At 45.5% G+C, this 23,762-nt stretch overlaps 1 protein-coding gene across 1 annotated transcript in view; it reads left to right on the top strand.

The window, feature by feature from the left end:
• The window catches only part of SNAPC5 (small nuclear RNA activating complex polypeptide 5), an 82,584-nt gene that overhangs the window by 58,060 nt on the left and 762 nt on the right, over positions 1-23,762 (top strand). The gene's annotated exons all lie outside the window — the stretch shown is intronic.

Genomic DNA, 23,762 nt, shown 5'->3' with positions numbered 1-23,762 from the left:
CACCACCCCCTTTTCTAAATAGGAAATCATAATAGCGGAGTTGGCAGGTCATTGGATGTTCGCTTTCTAGAGTACAGGTGACCATGGAAGGAACCCATATGATAAGTAGGTGGCTGGATCTGGTCTAATCATCTTAAGAAATCAGTGAACACAGTGGTCCTTGTTAAGATACACCAAAGACCTTCATGGAGTAGAGTCCTCTCCCTAAATCGAGGCTCTCTTGTGAAGAGGGGAATCCCTGCCTCTCCCCACTAGGGTATCCTACAGAGTCCATGACTTCATTAAGAATTTAGCTCTTTGGACATACACCCGAGAAGAGGAACATCTTGAAGTCATTTCAAAGTTGGCATAGTAAGATGAGCATTGGATGTTGCACCCTGCAGATCTGTTGGCATTGAAGAACATCTGGGCACAGGAACCGAAGCATTAGAGATGAGCACAGGCAGATAGAAAACCTAGGAATTGCAAGAAATGGAGAAAGACAGGTGTCCACAGATTCTCCAGTATTGACTCTTTCATAGATTCACATGCTTGTATCTTCCCCGTCGTCATGGTGTGAGTCTCACGGTAACAGAATGACCACAGCAGTATCATAGAGTAAAAAAACTGCATAGAAAGTCCCATAAGGAACCATATTATTTGGTAGCCAAACCTCATCATTATTTGGTCCAAAACTCAGCCAACCAGCTGCCAGTCCTGACATCACACTCCCCAGCAGAGCCATCATATCTCCGATTTCCAACCGACTCAGTGTGAGAAGGAGTCTCCCTGAGCTCTGGTCAGTTTTGTTCCTGTGTGAACTTTTCACCTTTTCAACTGAAAGTTTCTTTCTACTGGATTTAAGGTACTGTGTTACTACTTTTACCTACAATGGCTGAAAGCTCTAAAAAGAGGCTTTTCAGGCCCTGCAGATCCCGTGGAAAACCTAGACTATATCCTGAGGATCCACATAAGGACTGTTTGTACTGCCTCCACCCTAAACATGTGCCTAAGGACTGCAAGCATTGTAGAACCTTTTCGGCAAAAACCTTAAGAGACAGGGAGGCACATTTATTATTATGGCTTCAAAAGAAGAAGGACACTTCAGATTCAGACTCTGAGGAAGAGGTTAATACTCCATCTTCCAAGAAGAGGAAGTCTTCTGCTCTTGAGGAAAAAATAGACCCAAAGAAAAAGAAGCCTCTTCATCTTCTCTGCCTTTAACTCCCTTAAAAAAGTAATCTGTTTCAAAGGAGGTGTCTTCTGCTCCTTCTAAAGTAGGAGTTTCACCGGCTTTGACTCCTGCAAAAACGGCGACGGCTCCGTCAACGACGACTTCATCGACGACTACGATATTGAAGACGACAGCTGCGTCGGCGTCGAAAACCTCGCCGAAAAAGGGTTCATCGATTCCGTCGACGGGAAGAACAGCGCAGACACCGACTATGACCGTGTCGACGACCTCTTCGTCGACGGCACCATTGACATCGACATCCACGGTAATCGTATTTCGTCATCGATGGGCACATCGTCGATGGGAGCTCGGTCGACGACATTTTTCAAGTCTCTGAAGACGAAGTCATCCATAACTTTAAAGTCCTTTCCACCATCGACAGGCTCGTCAATGGCGATGAAATCGGCGGATTTTCCAAGCTGGACTAAGATTTCACCGCTACCACCATCAAATCTGCTGGAGTTGCAGTCAGAGGATGAGGAATCTGGAGTGGCTCATAGTCCTTCCCAGCTTCAGATAAAAAGTCAAGACACAGACTATGACAAGTACCAGGAAGTGTTTTCTTTCCAAGATCGTCCAGTGACTGAATCAAAGAGATATGAGTCATTTCAGCAGTCATGATTATGAGGAGGAGGAAGAAGTACAGCAGGAGGTGAGAGAGGAGTCTGTCTCCATGCCAATTTCTCTTGTGACTGATCTACCATATGATTAACGACTACTATCGTCTTTTTCCAGAAGCTAATGATCCAGCCTCAAAGCCTGCAGCAAGTCCTGCTCAAGCTCAGGTGGCTCAACCTCCACCTACACCTACACCTTCAATTCAGAAAATTCGATTTCCCCCAATTATTACGATTCGAGATGATTTGATGGATAGTGACGGAGATCAACCAGAAGAAGGAGAACTTCTTCAGGAAAGTCCAGTTGGGATAGAATGGGATCAATATATTATTCCTACTAAAAACCAGTTTCAACAACTGCAGCCCCTCCAGACAAGGAGGGAAGACGCATGGATGGTGCGGAAAAGCGTTTTGTGTGATGGCAGCAGCAGCTAATAGAGCTGCAAATGAGTTAGCCCTCCTCAGTAGATACAATCTGCAAATGTGGTCAGATATAGCTCCATTGTTGACCCATTTTCCGGAGGATAAAAAGGAAGAGGCAGCCGCCATAATTCAGGATGAATCTAAAGCGGCATCTGAATCTATAAATCTCGCAATGGATATGTTTTCTCTTTCATTTAGACAAATGGCAGCAGCGGTAGCACTGCTAAGACAGAAGTGGCTTAAAGCCACTTTGTTTAGAACAGAAGTCCAAGCGAAAATATTTGATATGCCGTTCGACGGAGAAAATCTATTCTAAAAGCACATCGATGAGGTCCTTCAAGGCATCAAGGCTGACACTGATACGGCGCGAGCATTGGGCTCTCTACAACAGGGCAGATTTCAGTTCTTTCGTAAGAGAGAGTCTAGAGGACAGTATAATCAAAGACCCACATACCAATCTGGCAGATATCAACCTTACAATCGGCACTGGTATCGCCAGTTTTCAAGTGGCCAGCAATTTCGATCCTCAAATACCTCGTATCATCAGCAGGCAAGGGGAAAATCTACGGCAAGAGGCAAATCTCAACAGCCTAATAGAAAATCGTGATTTCAACAAAGCGCCCGCCACTTGTTCAAGCTTCAAAAAGTATTATCTTTCTCTATTTTATCAAGAATGGATGACAATTACAACAGACAGATGGGTACTAGACCTAATTCAACAAGGCCATACCCTAGAATGTATTCAGAAGCCTCCAAATCAACCTCCGGTTCTCAGAAAGCAACCGCACCTGTCCGCACTCAAGGTGGAAATTTTTATCTCTCTTGCAGAAAGAGGCAATAGAGGAAGTGCCACGTCATCGAGGGAATGGCATTTCTTTCTAATAAAGAAAAAACATACGGGGAAATGGAGACCGGTAATGGACTTGAGAAGTTTGAACAAATTCATCAAAAATATATCTTTTTCTATACTATCCCTGCAAGAAATACTCCTTCTTCTCTACAAAGGAGAATACATAGCATCCCTAGACCTCTTAGATGCTTATTTTCACATCCCGATCCATATAAATCACAAAGTTTCTGCGCTTCATGGTGGTGGGGCGCCACTACCAGTTCAAATTCTTACCATTCGGCCCAAGTGTTTTTACAAAGTGTATGGCACCAGTGGCAGCTCATTTAAGCCTTCAAGGTCACCAAATCTTCCCATATCTAGACGATTGGCTCATAAGCACTTACTTTCAGAAAACCCAGCTCTCTCTATCTTCCGTCGTCTGGGTCTGAGAGTCAATCTAGAAAAGTAATTTCTCATCCCATCTCAGTCTCTTCAGTTTCTGGGAGCCATGCTCCGCACAAGAGAAGCGAAAGCTTATCCTTCGGAGGAACGTGTTCAGAAAATAATAAATCTGGTATCTCATCTACGAACAAGAAAGTACACTTCGGTGAGAATCTACAAGTCATTATTGGGGATGATGTCTTCTTGTATCCCCTGACTTCCCAATTGCAGACTACATATGAGGCCTCTTCAAGAGCTTCTGGACAAACAATGGATTCAATCTCAAGGATCATTCGAAGATCGAGTGACTATCTCTCCTCAGGTGAAAAAGGCCCTGTCATGGTGGAAAATCAGAAAACACTTAACAAGAGGTCTGCTCTTCGAACCTCAGCGTCACAGTTATGTAATGATGACCGACGCACCTCTGTAAGGTTGGGGGGCACATCTCCAAGACCTCGAAATTCAGGTTCATTGGTCAGAATAAGAAGCACATCTTTACATCAACCTACTGGAGCTAAAGGCAGTGTTCTTGGGATTACAGGCATTTCTACCCAGAATCCGGTTCCACAGTACTGGTCAGGACAGACAGTACAACAACCATGTTTTACCTACTGAAACAAGGGGCACAAGGTCAAAACTTCTCTCAAAACAAGCGCAAGAGATTTGGAGGTGGTTACTACTCCACAACATCTCACTGCAAGTTCAACACATTCCGGGGGTGGACAACATAAGAGCAGATACCCTAAGAAGATCAACAAGTGTTTCTCACGAGTGGGAATTAGATCAAGGTCAACTTCTCCAAGTCTTTCGCCAATGGGGAACCCCATCACTCGATCTAGTTGGGAACATTCGCAACTCAAAATGCTAACACTTCGCAAGCAGATTTCATCAGAAAGGATCGTGGGGCAATGCATTTCAAATGTGCTGGGTACGGATATTCGCGTATGCATTCCCTCCATTCCCTCTAATATCGAGAGTGATTCCGAAAATGAAATCGGAACCGTGCCACTTAATCCTCTTAACTCCAGCGTGGCTGAGACAAGCTTGGTTCTCCGATCTCCTCAAGCTCTCTGTGGCACCTAGGTTTCAGTTCCCATTCTCACAGAACTTGATCTCCTCCATGAGCGAATATCAAATACTCCATCCAAATTTGAAATCGTTCAATTTGTCAGCATGAAACCTCACAAGCATGAATTCCAATCTTAAAATATTTCTCAGGAATGCCGAGATATTCTCGTAAGATCCCGGGTAATTTCTACGAAAAAGACTAAATGGAAGAGATTTTCTCAATGGTGCGCATCTCCAAGTCTTCACCCCTTTAATATCTCTTCAGAGCAAATTCTGCGATCTTTTGCATTTGGCAAAAGCGAATCTTTCACATGCTTCTATAAAAGTACATTTGGCAGGTATCTCAAGATATAGAAGGGATCCTAACCATCCATCTCTCTGGTCTCAAAGAGTGATAAAAGTATGTCTCAAAGGACTTTTCAGGGTGTTTCCCCTGGTTCACCGTCCAACAGTCTCTTGGCAGCTTAATACGGTTCTTGCTCAGCTCATGAAACCGCCTTTTGAACCGATACATAAAACAGAATTACAGTTTCTTTCATGGAAAACAGCCTTGCTATTAGCTCTCACTTCAGCAAGGAGAGTCAGCGAAATTCAGGCTTTCTCGATTTCAGAACCTTTTCTCCAATTTCGACCAGATAAGGCTATCTTGAGAACAAATCCGAAGTTCATTCCTAAGGTTCCCTCCATATTTCATCGCAACGAGCATGTGGTGTTACCTATATTTTTTAGAGATCCTTTGTCCTCTGCGGAAAGATCTCTTCAGTCCTTGGACGTCAAACGGTGTTTAAAGTTCTACATTGACAGAACAAAGTCATTCAGGAAAACAAACCAACTTTTTGTGGCGTTTTCTGGACCAAGAAAAGGTTTGGCGCTGTCCAGATCTAGTATTTCTAGATGGATTTCTTCGGCTATCTCCTTGTGCCATGACAAAGGTGGTAAACCTTTACAATCCAGAGTACATGCACATTCCACCAGAAAGATTGCAACTTCTCCGGCCCTATTTGCAGGAGTGTTTCTGCCAGACATTTGCAGGGCAGCAACGTGGAAAAATGTGCACACTTTTACTACACACTATTGTCTAGACACATCATGGCGAGATGATGCAGCAGTGGGACAAGTAGTTCTACGCCATTTGTTTCATTAAGGTATTTGTCAAAATTATATATATTTGATTATATATTTACATATATTTTAATGTTGATCTTCAATTATTTGCATACTGTCTGGTCATAGGCATGCATTGTGTCAAATCTTGGCAATCATTCTAATCTTATGGTTGTTCATGTACAAAAAATAGGGGCAGAGCCCACAGAGGATGTGAGGTTCTGTCCTGAGCAACCCACCTTGTCACAAGTACTGATCGCTATTCTGATACAAGCATGTGAATCTATGAAAGATTCAATACTGGAGAAAAAAAATAGTTACTTACCTGTACACTATGGTTCTCCAGTATTATCTTTCATAGATTCACATGCGGCCCCACCTCCCCGTTACTCGGGTAGACCTCTTATCTCTAGCTATGTCCTTGGCTCTCACCTGGGGCTGGAAGTCTGTGGTATGATGGCTCTGCTGGGGAGTGTGATGTCAGGGCTGGCAGCTGATTGGCTGAGTTTTGGACCAAAAATGATGAGGTTTGGCTACCAAATATTATGGTTCCTTATGGGACTTTCTATGCAGTTTTTTTACTCTATGATACTACTGTGGTCATTCTGTTACCGTATGACTCCCACCATGACGACTGGGAAGATACAAGCATGTAAATCTATTAAAGATAATACTGGAGAACCATAGTGTACAGGTAGGTAACTAGTTTTTTTCACTTGTTTGTGAGTATATAATGCCAGCAAGAACCAGAGCTGAGGAAACTGGATTGTCCTATGAGAGAGCCAGCTGGAGAACATGTGCCGTGCTGTGTTGCTTTGCAGCTGTGATGCTGTTTCGTAAGCAAGAGTGGTAAACATTGCAGTTGGGGCAGAGTTCTGATGGATTGAAGCAAGACGCCCGAAGCCACGTCTGTGGTGAGGAGAAGAAATAAACAAATGTGCATAATTGAGGGTTGCAGTTATAGTAGTACGGTTTTAAAAACAACTCTCTCTTAACAGGGGCTTTACTCTGCTTCAAAGCCTCAAGAGCTCTAAAGACCACAATATTCTACTTGTTCTGCCCCTGTGCTTTTGATAATTTTATATGGACTGGGTTACCACATGACAGTATGACCCGGGATGTATTGGGGTGCTACATTATTAATTTCCTTTGGAATTAACAAAATAGTTTGGTCCCCAAAACCCAAATGCTCTGAAAAAGGTGTGCATTATTTGGATGCATTTATTTGGACCAGACTTTAAACCTGGGGGTGATATGGCCTTTTTGTTGCTTCAAAAAATGGCTGCTTGTTTTCTTAAACTTTCTATGGAAGTTTGGGCATTATCACATTAATTATGGTACAGAAATCCGGTAAGGTTAGCATCAAGTAATAGGGTAGTTCAATGTGGTAACTCTTCTATTCTTGAGAAGGATCCTTCTGCTCTTCCGTAAGTTTTTAGTTGGTCTTTTTACGGTCCCCTGATGTCTAATTTGCAAAGGTGCGCTGTTGGTTGAACCACACCACGTGGTTTGTCATGGTTTTGGTGTAGGAAGGAAGAACTCCCAGTTTCACAGACCATGGAGACCACGTTTTGGGATCGGGAAAGCCACCAGTTATCAGTATTTCAGTGTTTGAGCCATTAAAGCAAAGACTGATCTCCTTCATCCTCTGTTAAATGTGGGTCTTGTGTAGTTTGATATAGTTGTATTCTCTTGATTCATGTTATCTAACAGGATGTGGAACTCTGTGTAGCTCATTTATATTATAGTTGGAGTTGGTACGGAGCATCTACCTGGGTAATAAAGCACAGCAGCAAGAGCAGGAAACCCTGGTGGCAGTGGTTAATTTGAGTCGATGAACCCTGCCGTCATTAATTTGTGGGAACTGGGAGTTCATTTTCATCATTAATGAAGTGACTTAATTAAATGTGGCTGGAAACTACCTACCTCCTGCTTAGATGGTGGCATTGCCTGTGAGCAGCCAAAACCAGTTGCTGCCTCCCCCTGAAAGACGCCCCTCCAAAGAAAAGAGCTGTGCAGCTGTTTTGCTATCCTGTGGTCTCTAATACTGTCTAAACTAGGCCTGTGTGGATTTTCAATTACGCTGGGGTAATCGAAGTAATTCTTTGTTAAGCTTTGAAGCAGAATTGCAGGCAATAACACAATTAACCCCTTGCGTAGTTCAGAGTAATTGGGGGCGGAGGGGATGAAATCCTACCAGGAGAGCACATTTAGCGAGTGCCCGCGCTGCTGTTTTGTTCTGTTCCATTTAACGTTATTTTATTGGCCCAAAATGCATTCTCGTATCCTTTTTGGGTGTGGGAATGCATTTTGGAAAATAACTTGGTGCTAAATGCTGGGAGTAAATTGGGGGAAATTCCTACCCTAAGTGCAGATTTAGCAAGCGTTAGTGGCTGTTCGTTCTTGCTATTAATGTTATGTTGCACTTAACACTATTTCTTAGTGCAAAACGCATCCTCACGTCAGTTGTGGATGCAAAGGGGAATTTATGCTCTAAGAAAATAGAGCTAAATGCAGAATTACTCCTCTCATAGTTTTTGTGTGATTCTACATGATTACTCAGGATTTTGCTAGTTACACCCACCCATAGTCTAAACCCTGAGAGAGCTGTGTTTGTTCGTCATCAGGCTGTGTTCCTCACCTAGCTCCTTCAGCCAAAAAGATGGCATGTTGCCCTGGGCTCCCACATGAAACATTTAAATAAGCACAGTTACCACTTGCAATACCCTCGACCTTGGCTGATAGAACTCCTGGTTGCTGCTGCATGGCAGCATACAGATTTTAGCAGACTCACTGGTCAACATGCTTGATGAACTGTTCTGTGTAGTTCAATTATGGGTGCTGTGCAGCCCAGACCACAGGGGGTGTCTACGACTTAACTTCTCACTCTGGTGTACCGCACAGAAATAGTTTCTGGCCAGCCAGCACACTTGGCTGAGAGCGGTAGGGTGTACAATTATTCAATGACCGAATGGCTAAAACCTATCCCAGCACTGCACATTCAGGTACCACCAGTTATAGCAAAAACCCATCCACTTTCTGAAATCTATACCAAGATGCTTCTCTGTTTGAAATGAAAGGCATATGCAACTCCATTCTTATCCTACACCATGTCAAAGTTTCTCACCTTCAAGATGAAACCGAATATGCATGATTTCAAGGAACACTGGCCACTGTTAATATTCTATTAGCCCTGTGCCTGCTATAGAGTTACCGATCCACCTCCCATTCACCACGGATTATGGCATTCTGGCTACTGCAAGAACTATTACTAGGCTACCCCAACATGGGGGCAGACTCCTATGCGCACTGCTTGTGTAGACTAAAGAGTCTTGTTCACTGTGTGGTACAATCAAGATTGTTGAATCCAAAAAGTGTTTTGATTCCAGTGTCTTTTAATTTTCAACACATTATCTTCATGGTTGTTGAAAAGTTCATTTCAAAGTTAACATCGTAATGTCGTTATCGGCAGATACATAATCCTTCCCATTATACATTCCCAGCGGCCGGGCGAGCTCGGATTGGTCTTGGTCTGATAAATGCACGCATCCCGGGAGGTCAGCGCTCGTCTGCATGTATTAGCACCAGAATTACCACAGTTATCCAAGTAACAGATGGAGCGATCAAAGGAACGATAACTCGCTGGGAATGTATAATGACACTAGAATCAAAACACTTTTTGGATTCAGCAATCTCTATTGTACCACACCGGTGAACAAGACTCTTTAGTCTACACAAGCAGTGTGCATAGGAGTCTGCCCCCATGTTGGGGTAGCCTAGTAATAGTTCTTGCAATTTTCCACGCTGTGCGGACCAGACAGCGATTCCTAAGCTGCACGCAACAGATCATAACCGTTTGGATTATATTTTGAGTAACCAAGGCGGTGCGAGTCCTACTCATCTTCTTTGTTAGAACACAGATTCTGGCTACTGCCCCTATACCTGCTCTAGATTGCCATCTTATGACGTTAATTTTAGTAAAGCACTATGAACAATGTTCAGGTCCTCTAGTTTGAGTATTGCATAAATAAAGAATTAACATTAATTCGCAGCACAAACACAACCGTATTGTAGAACATAACAAAACATCATACTCTGTAGTACAGAGCGAAAGTTTATGGACTGTTAATGCATATGAAAAAGGCTTAGGTTTCAATAGTGCAGTGTGACTGGGACCCAAGGGTGTGAGGGGTCAGTTGTTCCCCAATTATGGATATATTTTACTACACCACAGGTTAGAAGGGGCCTGTATACCTTTTTTAGGTCTCGCCTGTCGATGCGCATCGAGCAAGCGAGACTATGGGGGCTTATCCACTCTTTATCCAACTTGCAAGGAATCGTGGCGATTCCTTGCAGTGCCTGCGACTTTTAAGCTCAATGCGCATGCGCATTGAGCTTTAAAGCGCGTGCACATGCCCCCAGCCGCCTGCCTTGCCTACTCTCTCTCTTACAGCCTCCCCAGCTCCGCCCCCTCACTTCTTGATTGCACGGCCGTTAGGCCGTGCCTCCCCTACTCTCCTCCCCTCTCCTCCCCCCTCCTCCTCCTACTCTCCTCCCCTGCCTGCCGTGTCGCACCTCTGCCGCTTTACGTGTGTTTTTGGTGTTAAGTACACCGGCCAAAGGAATGGGTTAATAGATTACTCGGTCGGGTTTTCCACCGTCCAACATGAAGTTGATGTGCGGTTCAAATAATTGTTTTAGTATGTCCTCTTTTTATACATAATCCCGTTGTTTCTTAAAGGCAAGCGTTATTGTCAGTTTCAGTTTCTCCAGGAAAGCTCATTACATTGGCAGACTTGAAATGTTTGCGGCCGTCTTTTTGTCATTACACTTTAAGATTTGTTTATTGAATATGTTTGGGGGCGCATGTTAACAATGTTTCTTGGACATTGTTGGTAAGTGTGTGTGTGTGACTTTCTTTTCTCCCGGGCCCTGTGTTTATTTATGATCGTAATTTGCATACACTTAACAAATGTTGAGCCATGCCGAGGCACGAACACTGGCCCCCAGGTCTCACGTCCGCAGCTCTAACAGCTAAACCACTGCTTCTCCATCTTGTGATAGCATCTTAGAAATGGGCGAACTGATTACGTGTTTTATTTTACTGCCCGGTTTACTTACTTTTGTTACAATGGGGCACCCACGCGGGTGCCCCAACAAAAGTAAATAAATAAATAAAATGAAAAAACGTCTGCCGGGCATTTTTTCCCCTCTTTGTTTACTTTTGGTTTCAATTACGGTAGCAGTGCTTTAGCTTGAAAGATCTGAAGCTAAATCACGAGTGACGGGATTACTTTGTAAGTAAAGAGAAAAAAAGGCACATTTTCTTTTTCCTTACTTTTGAAGCAATCCCGGCACTCGTGCTTTAACTTCAAATGTTTAATGCCAAAGCGTGCATGCCACAATCAGCATTAGGATGTGGGGTGCTGTGTAATGCGTGTTAAAAACATGCTTTCGCTCCAAATTGTGCCTGCCATCTTGTTTCATTTACGTTAGGCATGTCTTATGTAAAAATAAAATAATAACAATTTACCCTCGTGCCAATTTACCCAGGCCAGGCTGTTGCTGGTCTACGTGCTTTTTACTTCCCTATTCAGTAGAGTCTGCTGGGGCTCAGTGCATGCAGCTCTGCAATAAAAGTCAACATACAAGCCTTTGAAGTCGATGATATATTGCAGCAATTTAGAGACAGGCAAAGGCAATAGGGCTCAGATCTCACAGAGGGGCGGGAAGCACATTCTAAAGGATGACTTGCACATTGATTTCTTTTTCTAAACCCTGACTTAAGGAGCGCCCTTAGCACCTTTTCCTGAATGTGCCTTGCTTAGTGAGCGCATACCTCCGACTCAGCAATGGGCCAGCAACGCAGCCAGCGACCTGCTCTACCCTCCAACTCCTTAACGTGAAAAACAGGTTCCTGTGACAGCGCTTCTCCAACAGCCACATATATGAGAAATATTTCAGTAGCTACGTGTTCTAGGGTCGTTTTATTAGCTCTACTTAATTGCCTAGAAACACACCAACTTGAGCATCACAAGGCACAGACTGGAACCACTAGAAACAGAGTTGTACATATGTTGCTTTGTTTTCGCTGCTTCTTTGTTGCTGTGTCGCCCCACATCCGCCTCTCACCGCACCGACGCCACCTCGCCTCAGACGGCCCCCTCCCTCCCCTCTTTCTCGCACACTTCTTTCGCCCTTTAGCCTCTACCCTCAACACCTCACCCTCACTCACCCTCACCACCCTCAACCCCTCACCCTCACTCACCCTCACTCACCCTCACTCACCCTCACTCACCCTCACTCACCCTCACCCACCCTCACTCACCCTCACCCTCTCACTCACCCTCACTCACCCTCAACCCCTCACCCTCACTCACCCTCACCCTCACTCACCCTCACTCACCCTCACCCTCACTCACCCTCACTCACCCTCACTCACCCTCACTCACCCTCACTCACCCTCACTCACCCTCACCCACCCTCAACCCCTCACTCACCCTCAACCCCTCACTCACCCTCACCCTCACTCACCCTCACCCTCTCACCCTCAAACCCTCACTCATCCTCACTCACCCTCAACCCCGCACCCTCACTCACCCTCTACCCCTCACCCTCACTCACCCTCACCCTCCCTCAACCCCTCACTCACCCTCACCCTCACTCACCCTCAACCCCTCACCCTCAACCTCAACCCCTCACCCTCACTCACCCTCACTCACCCTCACTCACCCTCACTCACCCTCACTCACCCTCACTCACCCTCACTCACCCTCACTCACCCTCACTCACCCTCACTCACCCTCACTCACCCTCACTCACCCTCACTCACCCTCACTCACCCTCACTCACCCACCCTCACCCACACCCTCCCTCAACCTCAACCCCTCACCCTCACCCACACCCACCCTCCCTCAACCTCAACCCCTCACCCTCACCCTCACTCTCACTCACCCTCACTCACCCTCACTCACCCTCACTCTCACCCTCACTCTCACCCTCACTCTCACCCTCACTCTCACCCTCACTCTCACCCTCACTCTCACCCTCACTCACCCTCACTCTCACTCACCCTCAACCCCTCACCCTCACTCACCCTCACCCACCCTCACCCTCACCCTCACCCTCACTCACCCTCACCCTCACCCTCACCCTCACTCACCCTCAACCCCTCACCGTCACACAGCGCAATAGGTCTCGGAGCATTTTAGTTAGAGCTTTTAGAAATGTTTATGGCTTTTTTTATTTGTAAATCTTTAGCATTGGCTACAGGAAACAAAAATGCTAAAGATTTACAAAAAAACCCATAAACAATTCTAAAAGCACTAACTCTAATGATGCGAGACCTATTGCATTTCCAATGCTTGTTTTCTCTTTTGATTTAGAAAAGGGGGTGGTGATGAACAGAGTGTCTGAGTTAAACAGACCACTCTTACCCAGTCCAAAGATCAGGGCTTGATCCATCACCGTTATTTATCTCACTGCCCCATCCCAGCTCAGAACCTGGCTATATGCAAATCAATCTGTCCCTGGCCCAGTGCATCATGGGAACAGGGCAGACTAAACTACCAAGCCAATTCTTCACCAGAAAGGAGACAAGCTACCGGGAACCGGTTTCTGGCATTTCAGCCTTCTTCGGCCCGGCTTGCTTGAATCCTGATGGAGCAGTGAGAAAGGGACTCATGTCTGAGTATACCCTGCCACACTTATAGTGGCCAAAAACGATTTAGAAAAGGGGGTGGTGATGAACAGAGTGTCTGAGTTAAACAGACCACTCTTTTTGTCCACCCTAAGCGTGGAAGGGTATTCTCAGATGTGAGACCCTTGCTCATTGCACCATCAGGATTCAAGCAAACCGGGCCGAAGACGGCTGTAATGCCAGAAACCGGTCCCCGGGAGCTTGTTTCCTTCCCAGTGTAAGAATTGGCTTCTGTAGTTTGGTTTGTCCTGTTCCCATCATGCACTGGGACAGGAACAGACTAATTTGCATACAGCCAGGTTCTGAAACTGGGATGGTGCAGTGAGCTAAAAAACGGTGTTGGATCTAGCCCTGATCTTTTGACTGGGTGAGAGCTTTCTGCTTAATTCAGAGACTCTGTCCCTCACCACCCCTTTTTGTAAATGTTTTCTCTTTTGAGCACGTAGTACCCTTACTGAACCACTGCCAAGGAACCGACTCAGACTGCCATCCTAAATTCAGAACCATAAATTGGTACTAGAAATATTCAATTATTTGCTACTCTTAGAAATAACAGAAATGTAGTAGGAAGCGCAGTGCAAAAACAGTTTTTTTCTTTTTCTTTATTTATTATTATTCCTTCAGGGAGAAGGGGTGTTCCTTGCTGCGTTTGGTAAGTATTTGCTACTGTGTCGGCTGCTCTCCATATATGATTCTGGGTTTTGGCGAAGCTTGGACTTCGAGCGCAATTGGATTGGTCCTTGGGGCTATTCAAGGATCCCATTGGGCGTTGAGGTAGATGTCTGAGAGCACCACTGGTGAAAGTGGGCTTCCCTAGTGGTGGAAGTGGACAGTGGTATAACAAAAACAAATAAAATTGGGCACAAGCAATAAAACAAAAAAAGTTTATGCAAACTTAAGAACTGCTTGGTGGAAATCACATCTGATGGATTTGCTCAGTAGTGTTTTGGCACCAATAACCTAATGCTTTCGTCTGAGCTGCATTACTGAAGTGCGGTAACTATGACTTCAATATATTTTTCAAGTCTTTTGAAAATAACTTTATAGTCCACTGTATCAAGTGGGTCGATGTATATTATGCTTCAAATTTCCCTTGTTCAATGCCTTCCTACAAACTTTTGGCGTTGGCACATAACCTCACTGTTAGAACTGGCTATTTCTGGTAGGCTAAGGCTGACGCCAAAGCCAGGCAGAAACCACCATTCTAGTCAGGGCAAGGAAGTCACACGCCAAGATAACCTCTGCTCACCCCCTTGGTAGCTTGGCTCAAGCAGTAAGGCTAAACTCGGAGGCAATGTGTAAAGCATTTGCGCCAGCGCACAACAGCAACAACATACTAGGCACACCACAAAAGAGACTCCACACAAGGTTATTATAAAAATAACTTCTGTATTGTAAAAACATATCAGATAAAATCACACATATACAGTGTGCCAACTGGCACAGGCAATATTCACAGGGATTATGTACACCAGACAGGGCCACATGGGCGCCTGTCAGAATCAGATATAGTACTTCTAGATACAGTGTAGAATATAAAATCACTTCTAGAATAAAGGTAACATAAAATAATATTCAAAGATAACCACCAGTAACCACTGGTAACAGGAACCAGGACCTTACTAGGACCACCTGTACTAAGAAAGAAGAACCACCTAAGTATCACACAGCATTTAGGGGTCTAAGCAAGAATACATTACTCATGATGCAATAAACCTACATTCAGAGGAGTAGAAAAGACAACCACCTAAGTATCACTCAGCATTTAGGGGTCTAAGAAAGAGTACATTACTCATGATGCAATAAACCTACTTTCAGAGGAGTAGTAAGGGAAAGAAAACACACATGATGCAATAACACATTCAGAGGTGCATAATAAATCAATAGCGCAAAAACTCACATTAGTAATAACTATTAAAAAGCATAGAAATCACATTGCGCCAACCCTACATAAGCCACTACCTGTGGCAGTCCCTAGGCCAACTGGCCTGGTGGGGCAAGGATGCCCTGTGTCCAAATGTCATGGCGCGCTGCCATGCAGCGCCAGTCCAAAAGTACAAAAAGCCTAAACATGGCAGCTGCCCACAAAGTGCTGGACAGCTGGAAAGGCCGGGCACCACTGTGCCCTCTCTGTCCCACACAGGGGGACTCTCTTGAAATTGCGCCTAAACGGTGCAGCCGCCCACTAATTGCTGGGCAGCTGGGATGCAGAACTGCGGCAGGGCTCTCACTAGCCCTCAGGCGCAAACTGCGCCACGCTGGAGCCACACAGGCTCTGGACAAAATATGGCCCCTCTGAGCCACACAGGCTCTCTCAGACTGCGGGGGTCGTCGGAGTCCCTCACGGGGGACTCGAGCAAAAGAAAATGCGGCAGGGAGCCCCTCGGGCTCTAAACAGACCGAAATGCCCCCACGAGCCTCTCTCAGGGCTCAACACCAACAATGCCCTCTTCGGTGGGGCGGCCCACTGCCATCTGGGGCCGCCCTGCATGCTAGCAGCCCACGGGGGGGGGGGGGGGGGGCGGGCACCGGTAATGTGCCCCGACGCCACAAAACTCCATCTGCCCCCTCATGGAGCAGCAACAGCACTGCCCCCGTCTCACCCGGTCCACACGGAGCCCCCCAGCCCTTTGACTCACCGGGCTCTCCTGTGCGGGGCTCCTCCGGGCGGCAGCTTCCTCTTCTGGGCAGCGCGGGGCTCCTCTTCCGCCACGGAGCCCCGCCTGCAAGCACAGCTGCTCTCTGCACTCGAGGCTCTCCCTCCATTCGGGGAGCCTCGCGCTGGCCTTCCTCTCCCTCGACACCCGGGAGCCCCCAGCAGCGGCCACGCAGCTTCTCCTCTTCTCGGGCCCGGCGGTGATCACCCGGCCCTTCTCCACAGATGCCGCCATGCGTCCTCTTCTCTCCCTTCCTTCCCCGGGCTCGCGGTCGCCATTCCTCGGCACCCGGGCTGCGGGGGTGGGACTTCCGGCCGGCCGCGCTGGGATTGGCCGGCCGGCCAAGCACTTCCGGGTCGCTGCGGGCAGCGCAGCGGCCCTTCTCCTAGGCAGGCAGGCGGACAGGCAATCAAAATATCGGCGTGGGCAGCCGAAGGTAAAGTAAAGTTGGCAATAAGCGAGGGGGGCACTCGCAAAGTAAATAATCCAATAAGCGGGGTGGCACCCGCCCATCCTCACGCAAAATGCGTGCAACAAAACGCTCAAAATGCAGCCAGGAGCGCTCTCAAGCGCTAGGATCCCAGCACAGCGCTCCCAGGCGCCAAAGGTCCCCAGAGCAGACCCCTACAGCAAGAAGGGTCCACAGAAAGCTCAAGAAGTCCAGCAAAAGTCCTTAAAGATGTAGCCAGGCAGGGGGACAGCCAGGAAGAGTCACCCAGCAGTCCATCAGATGTCCAGGAGCTGGGCAGGGCCCAGGGATTCCCCTGGGCCCCAGCAGCAGCATGCCCCTGGCAGATTCAAGTTGAAAACAAGAACATTTTGGAAGGGGACACAGCCCCTTCTTATACACAGAAAGCCTTTGAAGTCCTTTGAAGCAGGCAGTGTGAGGACCAACTAGACTGGTTTAGAGGGAAGTCCCCTTCAGTATCAGGGGCAGAGGTGTCAGTCGCCCAGCGGGAGGTGGAGCCAGCTTTGTAGTTGGGCAGGCACAGCCCTTCACTATCAGGTGCCATCTCCTCCCACTTCCCTGGCAGCAGATGCTGCCTTTCATCCATGGGCTGACTCAGACAACTTCCTGGGCTCTCCAGCCCCTGTCATCCTCAAACCAGACAGTCAATCCACAAGCAGGCCCAGGCACTCTGGGCCAGGCTCACCAGCCAATCACACGCTAGCAACAACTTACACAAATATGCCAACTTCCAAAAGTAGTACTTCTAGACTAGACCCAGTCATGCCGCATACATCATTTTGCAGCATTCACTCTCACGAGTTCATACATACCAAACTCGCCCCTGCACTCCCCACACATCAGGAACTACCATGGGCATGCATATTCCCTATTCATTCCTATGGGAGGGCAGGTCACTCACCACACATACAGAGAGCTCAAGCACTTTACACTGTACCACAGTGAAAAAGTGCGCAGAGGCCTAAAATCCCCAACACCAGGTTCCATAAACAGGCTAGGAAAAAGCAAAAAGTCTAGGGGTGAACCTGCCCAACGGGCCGGGTCCAACACTCACCCTTCGGGGTGTTATGTTGGAAGAGGAGGTTGGTCATTGTCATTTGTCAGATCCTAAGTAATTTGCTTTTTTGTTTTTACCAATGCTGTTCTACTAGCATTTTAGAGTCTCTGGACTATGCCCATTTCGTGAGCACATGTTGATAATCCAACTTATGTCTTTAGCATTTGTGCCAATCTATTCCATTCTTTTATCCACTGAGGAAGTGTTGATAGGAAGGCTTGGCACTTTAGTTTTTCCAGCCACCTTACAAATCTGTTCAAGGCTCTGTGTCATGTAGGCTGCAAAAGATGTTTGAATCATGGAAAGAGGGAGGCACTTGTGGATTCAAGGAGGAGATAACTGGTTTATCTTTGGTATCCGCCTTCATCTTCGGTATTTTACCCAACATGAAAGCTGGTACATTTTTTGCAGTGCAGTGTGGAGAAGATCATTCTTTGCTTCTGGATCTGTCAATTGTGTGATGTGTTGGAACAGTATTTTCATTTGACTTGAGGTCTTCCTGATTTGGGCAATGGTTTCAACCCTCTGATCTGCCTTGTGCTACTACCAGATACTTTAAAACGGGGCTTCTTCTGTGTATTAGTTTTTGTCATCCTCTGTCTTTTGCTGTATGTAGTGTGTTTGAAATAACTACATGTGGCTTTGATAGGCCACCAAGGGCATTTATTTTACTTTCGCAGATCAATCCCAGAGTTTACAAAAAGCTGCATTTTAAATATGGACCATATGGACTCCGTCACATAGCCGTTTGCATCTAGCTATTCGTTGTAAATGTTACTTTAGGCTCATATTCAGTTTCGCACTACTAGTTTGTTAGATGTGTAATGGGTTCTGAACTGCATCCCGCTTCCTAGAAATTGAACCCAAACCATACACCAGCACTCATGCCAATAATTGATACTCAAGGACATCCTTAGCAATGACTTTCTGATCTTTCATCGTATCTGCCTACCTATTTGACATTGAGGCTGGTCTTTGGAGAGGGGTAGGAGCTTATAAAGCTTCGGGGAATTTCATACTTTCTCCCCCTTTTACAGTGTATGGTTGGAAGTCCTAGACGCAATAGCACTGTGACTTCCTGCATCCAATTTTCAATGTGATGTACGAGGTATGCTTCTTGCACAGGATGGGTTTCGAAAGTTACAGCATAATTTTGGACTCTGTTGGCGATGGGCGGTGCACCTTTTAAAATGGGTGGCTACAGACTCCATGCCCAGGCCACAACATGAGTAACGGTAGGTGTTCTGATTATGTAGCTGTGAGGGTATTGGTTTATTTACCTGCCCCTTAAGTTTGGGGACGATACCTGATGGCTCTGGTAAATTCATGTCGTCTGCCACCATGACTGGATCCTTTCACTTGTGAGAATGAATTGAGGTGAACATGGGGGGCTTGGCCCCCAGGGTGTGGAGGGAGGGGCACTAAATATGTAGCCTCCATATGATTGGTTGCTATGACAGACAGTATAGGTATTGAAATAGCTATCTTCTGTTTCTGTGCTGCATGTCTCTCTCTCTGTCTCTCTCTCTCTCTGTCTCTCTCTCTGTCTCTCTCTCTAGGTCTCTCTGTCTCTCTAGGTCTCTCTGTCTCTCTGTCTCTCTGTCTCTCTGTCTCTCTCTCTCTCTCCTCCTCCCCCCTCGGGATGTTGTATTCTGTGTATCTGGTTCTGATTTGCAAATCTCTCATGGGTTCAAGAAGGGATCCTTTGTGCTAACCCCACAGGTTCAGAACTGCTTAGGCGGATCAACTAGTGGTCTGGAAGGGCATAATTTTCACAAATACAGAGCCAAATGGCCTGGCTACCAACAACTGAAGAAAGGAGGTGTGCTGGATGTTCTTCGCCAATCTGTGGTCGGGGGACTGACACCCAGTAAATGGTAACTGATAGATTGTGTTGAATCATCAGGAACCCTGTAATGTTTTGGACTATCTGGTATTACCAAAGGGCTCAGGCTCTTACAACATTGTGGGATGCTCGATTCTGAGGGATCAGATTTAAAGCAAAATGCGTTTGAAACAGGCGAACGTATGTAAATTATGATGTCACAGTAAATGACATTGCAATAAGTAATGCAATATCCTTATAAGATTCCTCACTTATAATGTGGAACTGGTCTATTTTAGAAAAACAGGTTAACAAAATCCTTTATAAATTCAAATGAATGTTATGCTGCAAGGGAGTCTATATTTTTTAAACGTGTGGAATTCGAGAATCCATTTTAAAGTAAGCTTGGATAGTAAACAAATTGTACATGATGCATTTGTTTAAACTGCCACATTTGTGTTTATGCATGGTTGCTTTCTGCTGCTTTTGCTTGGTCTAGTTTCAAAGTACAAAATCACTGCACCTTTAGAGTTTGTAAAGGAAGGTTTAAACCCAGATCTTTGCGACTAGGGGTGAATGTTTGCATTGTTCAACATTTCGTCCATCATTTGTTCCCTTTGCTTTTGTTGGCCTAAGTGGGAAGGGTATGTCCAGACGTGGGTCCCATGCTCACTGCGCCACTGGATTCAAGCTAGCCTGGCTGATGATGGGCGATGTCCTGAAACTGGTCCCAGGATGCTTGTTTCCAGTCCTGGGAGGACCTAGCTTGGCAGGTCGGTCTGGACTGTTCCCATGAGGAACAGACTCATGACTGATTTGCATATGGCTGGGTCCAAACTGGTGTGGCGTGGTGAGCAGTGAGCGATGGATTAAACCCAGATCTTTGTGACTGGGAGGTGAATGTTTGCATTGTTCAGCATTTCGTCCATCATTTGTTCCTTTATCTTTTGTTCAGCTTCAAAGCACAAAATCACTGCACCTTTTAGATTTTTTTTAGGTAAAGGAAAGTTTAATGGTGTGAAGTTACTTTTCAGATGAGCCATTCAAAGAAAGCACCATACTGGGTCACTGTTACAAATTAAAGGGGTGGTACTAGTGGGAAGGAAGTTTAAAAACACCCAGAGGTGGGGGTTACATGTGCAATGTCGGTAAATGTAAGCAGCTATGGTCCTGGGGCAGAACGGAACACCTCTTTGTGATCCTTTACAGGGAAAAAAAGAGCACTCTCCAAAAAGTAGTATTTTGGACACCGTATGCCTGAGTCCGCCTCTGACTTTTGCCCTGCCTTTGTGTAATTCCAGTGCTAACTATGCATGACCTATACCTCTTCCAACCCTTCAAGAGTAAGCGTTGACTGCACTCAATCGCAGTTGAGACTCCATTTGAAACGGAGGTGCTTGGTGTTCCATGATCTCACAGTAGTATCTGGTACCAGACAAGCACCAATTGTTGCTATAATGATTGCTCAGTTACCCATGAGTTCAATGGGCCTTAGAGAACAGATGCACCATGCAGACACAAAATTGCTATGCATTACTTTCATTCTATGCATTTATTGAAATTCACTCAAACAATTAAGCCTCGGTTATAATTAGGATTACCATAAACAGTACAGAAGTAGTTCCACAGCGTGGCCACGTTTAATCCGTATCTTGAACCTCTTGGAGAGATTTTGAGAAAATCTGAACTCCTTTGCCATCAATATGCAGATGATACCTATGTATACCTAAAGATTTCTTCCCCTGAAGACATCTGTCTTCTTTGCTCCACCCTTGACATGGTTCAAAAACTGATGATCAACTGCCACTTAAAAATTCAATCTTACGAAAGCAGAAATTTTATTAATCTCTCCAGAAAAAAATGCAACCTTCCTATCGAAGATACGCTGGAATCCCTCTCTCTGAACTGGAATCAGACCATTGGGGAGCATGCCAACTCGTTGTATTTTACCCTTGATAATCATCTGAACCTCCAAAGGCAAAGCTCCACTGGCGGCATGTGCTCTTTGACATGACTGAGGCTGTTTTGGGGCATCCAACCGTGAATTTCAGAGCAGGACTTGAAACCTGTGGTCCAGACACTCGTTCCTTCCAGGATAGATTATGGTCTTAGAGAGCAGTGCTCCATGCTGCTGGCTGCTTGGACAGGCCACAGGAAATTGGACCACTTCTCTCCTATTCTTCGCTCCCTGCCATGCCTACCCATTGATCCAGGAGCCCATTTTTAAAACTGCATGCATTGTTCATAGGGCCCTTCTTAGTTTCTGAGCCAGGTAAGAAGGAATATAATTCAAAGTCGCAGGAGCTCAACGAGGATCAAGAAACACTGGGTCCCTCCTGCTTGAACCTCTGACGTTTAGGATGAAATCTTACTTGCAGGACCACTGCCAGGTGGTAGCAATACTACCGTAGCGATCAGACTTCAGATATATCCAACACGGAGTGCTGCAGGGCTCAGCTTTCAGTCCAGGTTTGTTTAACACCTATAGGAAGCCACTGATTTTGTTAATAAAAATGCACATCATCTCTGTAATTAACTATGCTGATGACTTGCAGGTGATTCTTTCTCTCAATTATCAGTAGGATGCAGAAAATTCATTCCAGGCCTGTTTAGTGGGCATTGTAAAATGGATGAATGCAAATTCCCTTAACTTAAATGGGGATAAAATAGAGTTTCTCTGCTGCTCAGGAAAAAGGTTACGATGCCTTTACCCCCAAATGTTTGGCACTACCTACAGAGCCAGAAATGTGCTCTTCTGAGGTTGTTCGTTACCTTGGAGTTGCCTTTGATGAATATCTGTCCCTTGAGAAGCCCGTTAATAAAGTGGCTAGTGGTTGTTTTGCACTGATTCGTGGCCTTGGAAAACTGTTCCCAGTGCTACCTGTACACACGAAGTTCTAAATTGCACAGAGTGTTTTACAAAGTCAACTTGATTATTGTAATGTTCTCCTCCTTGGAGCTCTTGACCACTTGGTCAAGAGACTGCAAAGAGTTCAAACAGCTGCTGATAAACGAACACTAAACAAACCTTAAAGATCCTCTGGAACGAGTGCCCTTAGGGAATTTCAGTGGCTTCCAGTGGAACATAGGATCTTCTTTTAGACTATGTGCATTGTGTTTAGGGACTTTCAGAAGAAGGGCCCTGTATTGCTGCAACGTAAACAGAAAAAATATGCCCAGGAAGGTCTCTACATTCTGCTACCGCTAATCTTTTTCAGGAACACAAGTTCTGAAAGGTTTGATTATGTGGACGAACCTTTTCAGTCAAAGCTGCTCTAATTTTAAATAAGCTCCCGCCCACTCAGAGAGTGCACACAGATCTGCTAAAATTCAGGAAAGCCCTGAAGACCTTGTTCCCAAAACAGTAGTTACTTGCATTAGTATATGTCCCTGTCTTCCTCTCCTCTAAACAGTTCTTTGCTCAGCGCTAGAATACCAGTCTGGGCACAGTGCGCTTTATAAATGCTATAAATAAATAAACTATAAATCATAGCCAAGTACGCCAGATGAGATGCATTCTCTGCTGATGCAACAAGACTTTGGAACTCCCTTCCACCACCCTGTAGCTCAATGTCTTGTCTGCCCACATTCAAAAGGGAACTCCAAATCCTTCTATTTGAGAGACACTTTGGTTAAAGAGGAATCGCTGCGTATCTAAAATATTGACCTGACCTGTCCCTTCCGTTAAGAAATGTTTCTTTACTCTGCTTTAGTGGTTTCTTACTACTGATTACCAATGATGTTACCCAACTACTTTCTTCGCTGTAATGTCTTGGTTGGTATCATATGTCTTTACCTTGTTTTTCTGTTGCTAATAGGTTTTATGATGTTAACCAGATCTTACTTCCTGATGTCTTAGAAAGCTGGGTAATGCCTTTGAGCTATATTAACACACTGATAAATAAAAAGTAGCTGATCCTTTTGTAGTGTAGCGCATGAGCTACTTATTAGTCGGGTGAACAACCCCACAGTGTTCTGTTTGTTGGTTTCTTTAATGACGCAATGCAGGCCCTAAAATAAAAGGCTCTACCGCACACGCCTGGCACTTGGAGAACTGAAACCAAATTAATACGCAACTCCATGTGTTTTCATTTATGAGCCCATGCCAGTAACCTGGAACACAACCCCCTAAAAGTAAGTCCTTATTTTCCCCTTTCTAAGTGCAAGCGGGAAGGTCGTATTGAATAGCAGATGTATGGCCTTTAAACAAATGCTTGTCTTTTCCTCCTGAATTGAGATTGAGACCACAATGTGGACGTTCAGCTTTGCTTTGGAGCACACAAAAATATACAAACTGTCGTACTCGTATTGCAAAACGAATGAAGAAAGGGTCCATGCTGCAGTGAGTGCTGAGTAATAT

This window comes from Lissotriton vulgaris, chromosome 2_1 (genome assembly GCF_964263255.1).
Source record: "Lissotriton vulgaris chromosome 2_1, aLisVul1.2, whole genome shotgun sequence".
Taxonomy (NCBI): Eukaryota; Metazoa; Chordata; class Amphibia; order Caudata; family Salamandridae; genus Lissotriton; species Lissotriton vulgaris.
This window is presented reverse-complemented; position numbering and strand designations above follow the sequence as displayed.